Source organism: Canis lupus, chromosome 32 (genome assembly GCF_011100685.1).
Source record: "Canis lupus familiaris isolate Mischka breed German Shepherd chromosome 32, alternate assembly UU_Cfam_GSD_1.0, whole genome shotgun sequence".
In the NCBI taxonomy this organism is placed as follows: Eukaryota; Metazoa; Chordata; class Mammalia; order Carnivora; family Canidae; genus Canis; species Canis lupus.
The window spans coordinates 16,886,307-16,899,596 of record NC_049253.1 but is presented as its reverse complement, the minus strand read 5'-3'; the positions used below and the strand labels follow the sequence as shown (position 1 = coordinate 16,899,596).

General features: G+C 38.7%; 1 protein-coding gene and 1 long non-coding RNA gene across 5 annotated transcripts in view; both read right to left on the bottom strand.

Moving 5' to 3' along the window:
* PPP3CA (protein phosphatase 3 catalytic subunit alpha) overlaps positions 1–13,290 on the bottom strand; it is a 309,732-nt gene that overhangs the window by 295,952 nt on the left and 490 nt on the right.
* LOC119867193 lies at positions 5,611–12,945 on the bottom strand. 4 transcript variants are annotated; one of them, XR_005382761.1, is made up of 3 exons: positions 12,881–12,945; positions 10,768–10,825; positions 5,611–8,301 (listed from the first exon to the last, which is right to left on the bottom strand). It is a non-coding gene; the product is annotated as an uncharacterized LOC119867193 (long non-coding RNA). The 4 variants fall into 4 exon arrangements; XR_005382759.1 differs by lacking the exon at positions 12,881–12,945 and adding an exon at positions 11,469–12,870; XR_005382760.1 differs by lacking the exon at positions 12,881–12,945 and adding an exon at positions 12,566–12,870.

Below are 13,290 nucleotides of genomic sequence, written 5' to 3'. Positions count from 1 at the left end.
TGCAATAGGGGTCAAATTCCATAATATATAAAGAGTTCCTACAAACCAGTAAGAAAAAGATCACCAATCAAATATGAATTAGCATAGTCAGATGTTCATTTTCATTTTTTTCAGATGTTCATATTTAAATGATTCCTCTAGTGACAATATGGGAAAATTAAAAGAAGAGACAAGTTTGAAAGTATAAAGATTAACATTGGGAGGCTACTGCAACACTAGATGAAATATTTAGAAGACCTGAACTGAATGACAGGTTTATTTAACTGGATGGATAATGATAACACCAACCAGGCTAGGAAACGCAGAAGAAACACCCCACATTATTTTCACCATACCCATTCACAGCAACTGTTCTGTGTAGAGTTTGAGAGAAAGCTCCAAAGAAAAGACTAGGTTACAAATATAGATGTGTTACTCATCAGCCTATATAAGCAGTAGTCAATCCTATGTGTGTAACAAGATGAAATTGTCTAGAAGAACTTGTAAAAAAAGAAAAGGAACATCAACATTTAGGATTCAGTCGAGAGGAGCTGGCAAACAAGTCAAAGAGGAAATCTATGAAAGCCAATGAAGAAAGCATTTTAAGAGGAAAGACGAGGCCCATTATGTCACATATCACAGAAGCCAACAACTGGACAGTCATTGGTGACCTTTGCCAGTCTCAGAGGCAGAGGATCTCAAGCTGAAGTGGATTTGACAATGGGTAGGAGATGAGGAATACTTTAATGCAGGTTACTTCAAGAAGCAAAAGCTTTGATTTCAAAGGAGCTGTCCAACAATTAAAAAAAAAAAAAAACCTACAATGTCTAATATGTATTAAGGGCTCTTTTTGAGCAGGCAGTAAGCCAGGCATTTCAACTATAATTCCTCTCACAGTAACAATAACCTTGCAAAGTTAATACTATGATTTCCACTTTTCAGTAAGAAAAATGGGTTCAGGGTGTTTGTTACATGGCTTCCCCATAGACACACAGCTGGCACACAGAGAAAACAGGATTTAAACGCAGGTTTTGTCAAACTGTAAGCTGTTCTTTCCACACTCTGATGCTGCCTCTTCACTGCTGTAAATATCCTGGGACAGGTGGGGTCAGTGGGGGTGATTAACCACTTAATAGGAAGGTTGGTGTTTTTTGTTTTGGGTTTTTTGTTTTGTTTTGTTTTGTTTTGTTTTGTTTTCTTTGGAAGATAGTTGAACTAGTGTACTTTTAAAGCCTCTTCCACCTTCTACAACCCAGGATACACCTTGCTCACAGGTGAACTATAAAAGCTACAGAATTCCACATATAAAGACTCATCACTCCTTCTGTAGTTCCTTTTATACCATCCTCATTTACAAATAAGCCCATATCCTATCATTGTGCTTATATATAATACATACAGAAAAAATAATAGTTTCCATGTGTTTCTGTCAAAAATGAAAATACAATCTATGAAGACAGTTAATCACTCCCTTCCCCACACTCCACAGCATGTTGCATCTTCTGCTATTAAAATAATTACCACTTACATTCTGATTTGCTACACACACACACACACACACACACACACAGGATAGCAACCTTCAGAGACCACCTACTTTATTTTAAGCCCCAACACAAAGAAGAGAGCCAGGCAAGTAATAATACATGAATGGACAGGATAGAAGGATGGATGGGTAGATGAGTGGCCTGATAAGTGAAGGAAATATTATTTTTTCAACAGCCATTTTATACTCAATAATGGATTATTTAATCCATTTTCCAACTGTGATATTACAATTAAATCACATTTGAGGGGAACAGATAGAAAATTGAGTGACACAAGAAGATGGGATATGAATTCTTCAAAAGGACACATGAGAGTTTACTCTCAGAAAGTCTCCTGAAATGCAGATTTTTTTTTCTTGAATTCAATACTATCCAAAGGCCAAGAAAAATTTAGTCAATTCACCAAAGTATTTTTTAAAGATCAGTTACTTATGAAACTTCTTTCAAAGGTGGCCACACTCATCCTAAATAACTACTCATGGAATTTTGGGCATGACCCCTGGGAGATGTTCGAGGAGAAAAGGTTGCACAGAGCACTCTGAAATCACCCGAGGTGTTTTCTCTATGGGTTTCAAGATCTACCCAATCTACAGATCTGGCTAGTAAAGGTATACTCTCTAACTGCACCTTTCTGTCAAGATGCACAGGATATTCACTTGCACAAAACACAAGCATGCATGAATCCAAATTCTAGTAAACTCTCCTCAAAAATGTTCATTGGAATACAGCAATCACTGCCACAGATTACAATGATGTATCACTTCCACTGTGATTAAAAGGTCCATCAGAAGACCAAGAAGACTGCAGGTTATGCAAGATGCCCACCATGACATCTGCAGCTCCATCCTTTCCTCTCCTGCATGAAGAAACACATCAGAATGTAAGTAAAAGTCATATTTTGAGGTCAAATGTTAATCCACCCCAGTTTATATATAGATATTTTAAAGTAAGTCACTTGCAAACTTCTGTATGTTGTTTTCAGTAGCTGTTAATACCTCACAGCTGAGCGTAACACAGAAATGTGTTGTGACACCATAGTTGGAAGGCACTGGCCCCTTTTAGGCCTCAGTGAAACTTAAACTAGTTATCAAATTACAATAGAAATCACTGGATTAGCCAAACTCGATGGCCTTAGGAGCTGTTTATCAACAACCTTCCAAGACTGGGTGGCTGGCAGAGGAGGCAGGTTTGGCTTTAGACGAGTGGGGTGCAGAGCTGCCTCCATGGTATGATTTGAAAAATAAACAAGGGACTTGGCCTGTCCTCAGTTACCATGCTAATATAGTCATGGTGTCATGTTATCATGCTGTACCAATACTACCAATAAAAGCAAGTAAAATGAAAGCAACACCTCCAGAAAGTCACTATTAAAATGCATCTGCTATTCAGGTTTTCTGGAAAGCTCTACATATAGAGCAAGGTAGGTATTTGATGCCTCAGAGCTGCAGTAGCAGGAGTTGATGAATGGGATTGAAGGGAAGTTCAACAGGAAGGGCAGAAGGAGTAAGAGCATCATGACAGTGTCAATCCTCACCCAGCCAAGGGACATCATGGGATAGATACTAGGCTGGGCCCACGAGTAAGAACTTGAGTTTCAAGAAGTTTAAGGGTCGGCATAAGGACACAGAAGACCAAAGCAAAGTGCTTTGGAAACCAAGCTCAAAAGTGCTGGAGGTTCAATAAAAGATTAGCGAAGATGTACTTTTACTCATTTCTCCATTTTCCAAAGACCTCAACAAACCTACATGGTTTTAAAGGAAGGGTACAGGGCCAAGGAAGGAACCAGAAATGCCATGTGGGGAGTGGCTAGAACACTTAAGAACATGAAAGCTGTCTTTAATATCAAATAAGCTCTCTTGTGAAAGATAAGGCCTATTTTATGGAACTTTTAATAGTCATAGAAATAATGACTGTGTACCCCGGAGCATTAGACTGATGTCAACCCCAAGTAAACACTTTGGCAAGCAGAAATGGCCAGGTGAGAGCAGGTCTTAGTAAGTAGGGAGCTCCTGCTCACTAGATGTGTTCATGAAACAGTGGAGTTACTGTCCATCACAGAGGCTGCACAGGACATTCCACATTGAGGATGGCCTGAGCTGGATCACTGCTGCACCTTTCAATTCTATGAGTTTGGTTGGTTTCTTTTGCTTTGATTCAGACACAGTGAGTGCAAGAGAGAAAAGGTTTCCTGCTCATCTCACAATCCCTCTCACTAGTACAGAATCAGGGTAATGGCTCCAGGCCAGATGAGGAGTTGATTTCCAAGATCTCTTCCAGCTTCAAAATTTCTCAATTTTAGGTTTGTCACACTTACAACCCAAATAAATGAGAATCGTTTATTCTCTCCATTCAAAAGATCCCCCATAATCCATACCAGATCCCCCATAATCCATGCCAGTGTTAAATGTCCATGACTCATTTAAAAAAGTCACCTAATCCCAGATGCTTCCAAGCAGTATATTCTCTTGTTCAGGTGATAGTGGTGCTAGAAAATGTATGAGTGTGATCCACTGGAGAAAGAGACTTTTTAATACCTAAAAACTATAAATTACCACTCAACCTTTTCTTATTCAGACTGAATAACCTTTCAGTTACTGTCACAATTTTAAGTTCTCTAATCACTTGGGAAAGGGGGAGGAAGGTTTTGTTGTTGTTGTTGTTGTTTTTTCCTTTTCCTTTTTTTAAGACACTGTAAGTTTTCTACACCTATATCTGAAAGTCCATGTGAATGAGACAGAATATTCTAGCAGAATTCTGACCAGAGGTGAAGGCAACAGAGAGATCCCTCCTGACTGCTGAATGCAAATTGGCAGAAGTTGACAAAGATGTGATTTTATGTGGGAAACTAGTTTCCCTAGCCTTCAACTCCTTCAAGGAAAAGTATTTTTGCATTAGGGAGACAGATAAAATCCTAGCCCATAAATGGGAGCTTGGAAGCCCTGGCAACTTGCTTTAGTGGTGAGGCATATAAGTTCGGGCTAGCAGGCCAGTGGTCCTTTGTAAGAACCAAGTTGACAGCAAGTGCCTCACCATACTTCCTCCCAGTTGATGTGGATTCCAGGGCTGAACTTTTATAAAAAGATTCAGCACACAAACGTGCCATCAGGAGAGCTGACTCACAAGCTGGCTGTACTCACATGATGTGCCTGAAAGATTTTTTATTAGTATTATACAGACATCCCTTATCTAGGCCTGCAGTATGTTCTACATCTCTGTTCTGATTCCTAAATGTATTAACTTTTATTCATTCACGTTTGTGTATTTTTCTAAGCAAGCAATTTTTCTAAGCCATTATATTTAATTTTGAAGTCTAATCTGGGCCTCCCAGAGGCTTGTCATAGTGGTTCTCCTTCAACTTGGTATCATCACCAGTCCTCCTGAAGAAAAACAAACAAAAAATCACCTACCTTTGAGAAACTCAACCTATACCCCTTTGACTGACAATGACCCACTGAAAATCAAGCACACCCTGGGTAAGCCACTCCCAACAGTTATGCTTCTGCAGGCTGTCTACTAGGCAAAAAATATATAACCTCAATTAACAAAAGAAAGTATTTCAAAAACTCAGGTGAAAAAACCCTTCTATGTGATTGGCACTTATGAATCAAGAAACTCACCAGAAGTTTGTGAGCTGATTTAGGATTCACAAAGTTTCAAAACAGAAAAGAACCCTATAATTTAAAAGCTCAAATCCCTCTTACTTCTTATCTGTTATTTTGTTCATTTATCAACCACATATCAAAGGTCTATTCTACAGGAGGCATTGTACTAGGGTTAATTATATAAAGATAAATGAAGCCAGGCCCTACTCTTCTGCTCCTTCTGGGAAGGAGGCAGATAGGTAAACAAATCTTCACAGAGCATGCTCTATTCAAGGTGTCTTCCATGAAAATGAAGAGGCTGAGTCCCTTTACTCCAATTGAAGATATCAGGAGATGTTGGTCCCAGAAAAGGTGACATATGAACCAAGGCTTGAATGATGAGAATTAAACGATGACAAGTGTTACCATGACAATAATCAAACCCACACAAAGAAGGTATGCATGTACTTTATTAGCATTAAATATGCACAGCAGACCAACAATGCCAGGTGTGATGAAAAAAATTTTAATTCCTTTGTAAAAAGCAAAATAATATTAATAACAACACAAACTTGGAAGTCCTGACTCAGGTTCCATCATTGTAAGAGAATATATTGTGCTTTTAATTTAATTTGATAAAATGGCACAGCTTACAGGATGTTTAAAAACAAATGTCAACGAATGGCTTAAAGCCCACTTAGGAGAATATAAGGAGTCAGCAGAGTTGGTGCCACATTTTTTTTAACTTCTCATAGCCCGTGTTATCTTCCCACTGGATAGAATCCAATGACATTTTGGGGGCCAGAGGAGGGCAGGAGGAGGGCAGGAGGTTATGCTGAAGAAGGCTGCATTTCTGAATTACAAAAACATTACAGAAAATGATAAATTGAGACGTAAACAAAGGAAGAGGGTTTTTTTCCTGGTTCTGGTTTTGTTTTTTCATGGAATTTGCCAAGTCATTTTCTCTTCAAGTCCAAATCTAAATAATTTTAAATATATATATCACCCAATACATCCAACCCTGAGTGATTAACATATCTTGTCTTACCTGTCAAAAATTGATCAGTTTATAGGGAAATATAACAAAAATTGAAAGAAAGCTTTCAAGCTCAAGCTAGTATGTTATGGTGAAAAGGATTTAGCCTTTTAAACTCAACCGGCATAATGCCAGTCCAAATGACCAACCAACAAAACTGCCCTCAATCTAATTATATCACCTTATTAATACCTCCCTCTCATACTATATTCCCTGATATGCCTGGAGAAGGAAGCATTCCAATTAATCATACAGTCATCGTACAGAACCATTTACAAAGAATAAGAACTTAATAAAATGAACTCAAAATAAATATATAATTTGTCTCCATTTATTGCTTCGGGAGGCATAGTTGAGAACTGTGCAATGTCTGAAGTCATTTGACAAGACCTGATTCAGTGCATAAGAAGTAGGGTACTGAGCTAGGCACCACTTGTTCAATGATCATAGTTTTCAAACTAAAACTCTGATATACATATTAACAAAAACTTTATGTACCTTCTATGCTTATGCAGCATCCTAGGCAGCACAGTTTAGACACTAACATAACTAGAATCTCCAAAACATTCAAATGCTACATAGGGGTAACTGAACATTTTAAATCAGGAATAGCAGCTCTTCCCCCCAAAAAATGAAAAAAATAAATAAAGTGGATCTAGATAGTTACTATATGCAGAGACTCTAAGTCTTATTAGAACCTTAGAGCTGATGGGGTTTTTTAAAATTTAGCTCCATATAAATAAAACTCTCAAAATCAATCATCATTCTTCTGGTTTTATAACTGTAGAAAGGTTCCTCAAACTGATAAACACTGTAAGGTGGTAGGTATGTCATAATCTGGAGGCAGCTATTAACAAAAATCTCCAGTATCTATTTGTTCATTTTGCTATCTGCAGACATTTGCAGAATTTTGAGTTCCAAGAGAGAGTTCATAGAAAGTCAGATAGATGGGATGCCTGGGTAGCTCAGCGGTTGAATGCCTGCCTTCAGCCCAGGGTGTGATCCTGGAATCCCGGATTGAGTCCCACATCGGGCTCCCTGCATGGAGCCTGTTTCTTTCTCTCTGCCTATGTATCTGCCCCCGCCCCCCGCCCCCCATCTCTCATGAATGAATAAATAAATAAAATCTTTTAAAAAAAAGAAAGTCAGATAGACCATCATACTTTGCTGTGAGGCAAAAGCATGGATCAAGTAAATAATAAGACAAAGAGAAAAGACCAATCTATCACAGTCTTATTATAAAGAATATATCTAATTCCAAAAATGCAGTATTTTAATAACTGATTACTGCTTCCTCAGTTTTTGTTTTTAATTTCAAGGTTTTAGTTACTGCAAGTATATTTGTGAAATGCATTTGAGATCCCAGCCATAGTCTAGGTCCTCTAACTGACAGTCCATCTGATTTAAGCCATGATTCAGATCACCTAACCATAGAGGAATATGAAATATTTTATTTGACTTCTTATATAGAATATAATTGAAGGCTTATCAATTATACAGCCTCTGTGAAAACAGAAGATGGGAATATGGTAAAAATAAAATGAATTAAAAATACTGAAAATATCAAGACTACTAACGACTTAGGTTACAAACTGAAGTAATGTTTCAGTGCCTACATTCCCACCTGATGACTATATTTTTAAAAACGGAGTGAACACCTATGAAGCACCGGCTGGTATTTTCATTTGAGCATTCTCTAGAAATTAATAAAATCCTCAAACCAGACCAACTGTGTGGGCCATCATCTGTAGTTCAGACAAAAACGCTTCTGATAACCTTCCAAAATAAAAGTAAAACTTTTAGCAGGAGAATATGATATTTCTATTTCTGTGTATGTACCTGAACAGAAAATAATGTTTAAGAGTTTTCCTTTAGTAAACCTCATGCCAAGATCAAACCAGATTATAACATTTATCATCAGAATTTATATCTCTACTAAATACACAGCTTCTTCTCCTATTACAACTATTGTATGTAGCTAGTCATTCAGTAAAGCAAAATTTGAAATAAAATGTGATAGCTTAAATATACCAAAAGTTTCAAATAGATTTTCAAGAGAGAAGAGCATCTCTGCTAAAGGAAATAATGTGCTTACACTTACCTGCATTCTAGTCCCACCTGTGACCAACCATTCTATCTAGTGTCTCCATTTCTTCAACTATAAAATAAATGCCACCATAAGCTACTGTTGCAGACCCAAGGCATTCACAGATTCCAATATTAATTGTTCTGACTATTCTGGAGTGACCCTCAAAGTACATTAACACGTTGTCATTTGTAATTCTGTATCAGCAGTGACCAAATTGCCATTTCTAGGCAAGTGGACCAGGTCAGACCACCTGAGCTCTCAAATTCCATTAGGGGTTCCTTTGGTTCACACAAGTGAGGGATGAATAGAATTTTACACATGAGGGAAACACTCTGTGACTTAAATAATATAACAGTGCAATTACAAAAAGACTGAATTCAAAATCTCACTATATCTCTCTTGAATTTCAAGAAAGTTGCTGGAAAAAAAAAACAATGATTTTTTAATATTTATGAAAGTTTCAGGTCATGAATCATCATCATTCTCAATAGCTCTGGAGTGTCCAATATTTTCGCAAAACTTTCAAAAGAGTAATTTAACCAGATTTGCTAAAAGGAGGGTATGTCTAGAAAAATGCTGTTTTCCAATGAGGTCACTCTAAATGGATTCTTTATTTGGTTTCATAATTAGTTCCAACTTTACACATGGCTGACACAGAAAAGATAAGGAAAATTGTAAGAAGCCAATTATAAAAGCTGTAAGTATATAGTATATTGAAGTCCTATTTCATATTTCTAAGATTACAAATAAAAACAGGTCATATTTATACAAACAAATAGATTCACAAGACATATTTTTAAACTAATATAAACAAATGTTAAAGTAAACCTCTAACAGTATTCTAGTGTTACTTGTTTCACACATTTTAACTGGATGTCTTAAAATACATTGTTCATTTAAAGTAGAGGTTCTTTCCTCCAGTTTCAGAAAAAAATTATCTTTTAAATGTTAATCTAATAATTAATGGCATTTTAGAATCACTGGAATTTCCCTGAATCACAGTCTCAATTGTTGCCTTAAGCCTTAAGTTACAAAATGTTTTGAAAACAATGCATTTTTGTTAGATTTACTTTATAGTGGGAATCCTGAAAGAAAATACTAATGAACAGATCAAGCTAATTTGTAATTAATAGCATTAATTTACATGCTATTCAGTTGGTCCTGAAAAGAATCTGCTAGCCATGCCCATATTATGTCGTTATAATATTAATTAGATCAGCAGACCCCTTTCTTCACATCCAGTGTAAACTTTAGCCACAAAACACTGACATCTAATAATACTGAATTAATAAGGATTTAATGTACTCAAACAGAAAACCAGATACATAGAATATACATGAAACTGAATTGATGGTAACAAATCTAAGTAAAATAAATTCACAATGAGCTGCTCTTCTTGACACACTACAAAGAAATGGCATTATTTAATATTTTGTTTCAATATCCAAACATGATGATTATTACTAAATGCAGCATATTTTTATTTTCTTGTTAAGCAATATTACCATCTCATTCAGCTAGAAACACTAGTGGCTTGAAACATTGTTTACTTAATATTTTGCTCAGCTACCAGCTTCTTGATTGTACAATCTTAGATATCCTTCCAGAATTTATATACAAATAGTATATAAACTGACAACAGAAAAAGCTTTTTTTTTTTTTTTCTGCATTCCTCACAGCCAAAAGTAACCTGACATAGAGCACGAATTCCCTACCCAGAGCTTTTGAGAAATTCCCCTAAACTCTTCCCAGGAATTTACCCCCCTTCAACCTGCCACGGTATCTGGAATTTCTACCATTAAAGTCAGTTTGGGTTAACGTAAGAGGCCCATTGGAAGATGCTTAGAAATGGAAAAAAAAAAAAGAAAGGAAGGAAGGAAGGAAGGAAGGAAGGAAGGAAGGAAGGAAGGAAGGAAGGAAGGAAGGAAGGAAGGAAGGAAGGAAGGAAGGAAGGAAGAGATGTAACAAAGCAAGACATTTATCACATAAAATTTAACTTCCCTATAGCCAGTAGGGAATGTTAAGGCCAGTCAAGGAGTTAAAGGTAGGAACAGGAAGGAAGAAATGAACAAAAGCCAAAGTTTAGAACCAGGCTTGTGGAGCACCACGGCAGAGAAAATCCAGACTATGTGGCACGCTGGGGGAAAGAGGAGAGAGTCGTTATTCTTCTATTTACCGACCTCCATCTTTTCGTCATATAGTTAGGCATATATTTTGTTTCCTTAAAAAATGTAATAGTAAATGGATCAAATTATTCTGACTGCCAATGAATGGCATTACCAAGCTCTTTTCTATGAGTTTTTGTACTTTCCATTGTTTTTATCCAAAAACAGTCAAAATGAAACAGCACCAGCTTTGCTAAACAAAGTATCATTTTTTTCTGAGGTAATCTAAATGAATGCTTTTTATCTCCAAAGCTGCCATTCCTTTTCATTTTTAAGACTTGGAAAACTGATCGGGGGTTCTGGACACACTCTAAAAGATGCTACAAACCTGAGAAATTGCATAGTTAGTTGAGACTTAAACTCAACCTACCTTTCTAAAGTTGCACTCTGGAAGTACAAATCAAGAAAGCCGTCACATCATGGTATTACTACAAACAAAACCACAAGCACAGCTTTATTTGTAAATAGCAATTTGTTATACAACAAAAGCCAGATGACACTAATGCAGATAACTGTAAACACCACCATGGCATGCCATGGTAATAATGATCCAAATACTTCTTATTTCTGTATGTAACCAAATACCACTATCTGTACTTTGTAAAAGGAGGGAAAGCTTACGGATAATCCCTTTTCTGCATTAAAGAGTCAATCTCAGACCACTGAGATGAAGTTCTAACAAAATTTAAAGTCATGGTTCCATGAACTATGTCTTATCTAATTTTTATAAATAGGAAAAACCATTTGGTCATCTGTTTTCCATTCATCATACCTGCACTTTCTACTCACTAAGCATGTGTGTACATAGGGAAATAAGACTTCTTAGAGAACTGATAATCAAAATAGATTACCATTTCAAATAATTAGTCATAAAAATCATATATGTGACAAAATGTTGGATCCACCCTTCCATAAGCCTTTTAAGCCAACAAAATAAAGTCTAAAATAAGCATAAGAAAAATAGCATACCCATCTTAAGATCAGGATTCATTGATTAAACTTTTTTCCTATAAACAAATTTCACATTCAAAATTCACATCAAGATCCCTATCAAAACAAATGCAAAATTACCTTTTTCCTATTTTGAGACATTCCTATTTTCCTATATTATCCACATGTGCGTTTCAGTTCTGCAAAAATATGTAAATCTTTCTTTTGGAATTATGGGGGAGGGTTGTCTCCTTATAATAAAGAACCATTTATAAAAATACTGTAACACTGGAGAAAAGCAAGACAAAATAATCATGGAATGGTTGAATTGGCTCCTTCACACTAATTGGTAAAGACACCAGTCAGAATGTGTGGACAATTATTTTTACATTCTTCCCTGCATGACAATTTTACATTTACAGGGAGAATCCACACTTTGTGATTTAAAACAGGGAACCTGAACTTAGTATGCACATATGAATGTTTTTTTTTATTCATTACACATTTACGGCTATCATTTGAATTGTAAGCTTTACAAAACTTGTTTTGAGAACATGCAATCTAAACGTAAAGCTTGGAGTTACACCTAAACTTCACACATTGGGGAGATACTCTGATATTTCAGCAGAAGGTCTTAATTTTTGAAAATGTCAACAGAAACCCCTTAATACAAAGCATAGTTCTTTTGAATGAATTTGAATTCACTGTTTTTTACATGAGGAGCCATCCCTGCACAAAGAACAGTTGTGCATCTGTAGTCCTACTTTGGGTCATTTTTGCAAAGGAATTTCCTCCTTATTTTGATGCGTCTGTGAATACTGCATTCACGTAGGAATGATTCTAATACAACCAAAATGAGAAGAGATATTTCACTCTCTCTTAAAAAAAAAAAAAATACAATTCCACACCTCATCACCACGAACACACAGACACACACTCAACTTTAGAAACTGAGCCAATGTGAATGGAGCAACGAACCGTTCTAACGCCCCAGAAGGGCTTCTGGATCACGGTCTCGGTGCTGCTGAGTTACTTCACCTAAGTGTTCATGGGGCAAATGACTTTATTGCCCTGCACTCCACTTGCATGGCCACAATAGATACTAAGTTGTACACACAACACACACACGTGAGTGCGCCCGCGCGCGCACACACACACACACACACGCACACACACTCCACACCAAACAGTGCCGTTTCTTTCCTATTTCAGAGGCCCTTGGCGCGCCCGGTCCATACCCCATCCCTGCTTCGCTCCGGATCCTAACACCAGGAACCAGGGACACTACTTAATCCCGGCGGACCTGCCCTGCTGCCCCGTCCTTCCAGGAGTCATGGGATGGTTCCTCCCCCTCTCCCCCACGAAACACAACGAGGACGGCGGATTTTCCCGGACGAGGAAGACCACTGCCGGTCCCCTTCCTCGCCCCACGCATCCCGGCTTCTCCTCGCCAGAAACCCCAGAGGCAGGAGTACAGGATCCCGGGGCCGAGGAGAGGAGCCGGTTAACAGGGGGTGCCAGGGGCACGGAAGCAGCGCGCGGGCTGAGGTTACCACGGGGGAGGTGTGCTCCAGCGGGAACCGTTCGAGAGCAATGACAGGTCGGGGGCGGGGGGCGGGGGGAGGCCGGAGGACTGCTCTGCGCGGCTTCCTCGGGGCCTGCGGGGGAATCCCGGAGCGGCGGCTCCAGGGTCGGTCCCCGCCTCCCGCGGCCCCCGCGGCCCCCGCGCGTCCCCTCGGCCACCCCCTCCGCCCGCGGCCGCCCCCGCCCCCGCCCCGCGCGGAAGGAAGCGCCGGGCTCCCCCCACGCTCTCCCGCTCTCTCGCGAGTCCTGTGCAGGCCCTTTCAGGGGGAGGGGGAGGGGGAGGGGGAGGGGAGGGGGAGGGGGCGCGGAGGGAATTGCTGCAATGGAGCGCCGAGCGAGCCCAGCCCGAGCGAGGCAGCCGGTGGAAAGCCACGGCCAC